The sequence below is a fragment of the Nicotiana tomentosiformis genome, chromosome 7 (assembly GCF_000390325.3).
Source record: "Nicotiana tomentosiformis chromosome 7, ASM39032v3, whole genome shotgun sequence".
Lineage (NCBI taxonomy): Eukaryota > Viridiplantae > Streptophyta > Magnoliopsida > Solanales > Solanaceae > Nicotiana > Nicotiana tomentosiformis.
This window is the reverse complement of record NC_090818.1, coordinates 95,472,214-95,473,782: the sequence shown is the minus strand read 5'-3', so window position 1 is coordinate 95,473,782 and position 1,569 is coordinate 95,472,214.

Below are 1,569 nucleotides of genomic sequence, written 5' to 3'. Positions count from 1 at the left end.
CAATCCCAAAATCAATCTCCCTATCTGGAGGTATCCCAGGGAGTTCATCCGGAAAGACTCCCGAAGATTCATTCACAATAGACACGGACTCAAGTGTAGGTGCCTCAATAGTGGTGTCTGTAACTCTGACCAAATGGTAAATACACCCCTTGTTGATTATCTTTGTGGCCATAAGGTAAGAAATAAACCTACCCTTCAGCACCACATTATCACCCTTCTATTCAATAACTGGCTCATTTGGAAATTCGAACCTAACAGTCCTAGTTCAGCAATCCAGATTGGCAAAACAAGAATAAGCCAGTCTATCCCCATTATTACATCAAAATAGACCATCCCCAGTTCAATAAGATCGGCCATGGTATCCCTACCGCGCAACATGATATCACAATCCCTATAAACCCCCGCAGCCAAAACAGACTCACCAACCGGAGTAGATACAGAGAACGGCTCATGAAGTTATTCCGGTTCTATCCCAAATTCCATAGCAACATAAGGAGTGACATATGACAAAGTAGAACCGAGATCAATAAGAGCATACACATCATGATATTGGACCGTCAATATACCTGTGACAAGATCTGGAGAAGCCTTTGAATTCTGGCGATCCCTCATAGCATAGAAAAGACCGAATCCTCCCGAACTCTATGCTCCACCCCTAGCTGCACCACGCCCTGCGGGTGTTGGAGTGCCTCATGCTGGAGGAGGTGCTGCAGATGTAGTATTTGCAGAACTGGCTGGCTCTGCTGGGCCCGTGCCCGTGCCCGCACCCTGGCGAGACAAATGATAATCCCTCTGAATGTGACTCCTCAATCCTCATTCGTAACATATGGGTAAGTCCATATAGCATATTCCTAGGTGTATCTTTACACACTTAGGGCATGGGGGACTCCTCTGCTGCTGGAATCTACCACCATGACGACCCTATTGATAGGAGCCCTTGTTGCCCTGACTGGGCCTGAAACGGCTCCACTGCTGCTACTGACTGAGCCCTGATGGCGGTGCACTAGCCGAAGACTGAGCTAAGGACTAAGATGGCCCTGATGACCCTCCTCTGAATGTTGACTTGACACTACCAGAAGAACCACCAAGGTTGCCCGTAGACCGGGCCTTATTGCTACCCTCTCGCTCCATTCTGTTTCTCAATTTGCGAGTCTCTTTTGCTTGAGCAAATGTCACCATCTTTCCATAGTTCATATCAGAATTCAAGGCAGCTATATCGGCCTCATTAATTACCCAGAGACTAAGTCCCTGCACAAACCGGTGCACTCTAGCCTCCATAGTGGGCAACATGTGAATAACATATTTGGACAGGCGCACAAACTCTATATGGTACTCCCACACATTCATACTACCCTGCTTCAAGCTTTCAAACTCAGCGGCACAGGCTGCCTTAGTTTCGGCAGGCAAGAAATGATCCATAAAGGCATCTGTGAATTCACCCCACCTTGCCGGACGGCTCCCCTCCTCACGGGATTCCTCCCATAACTCAAACCAAGAATAGGCCACCCCTTTCAGGCGGTAGGAGGCCAACTCCACTCCCTCGTCTCTTTAGTATGCATAACTCGGAGA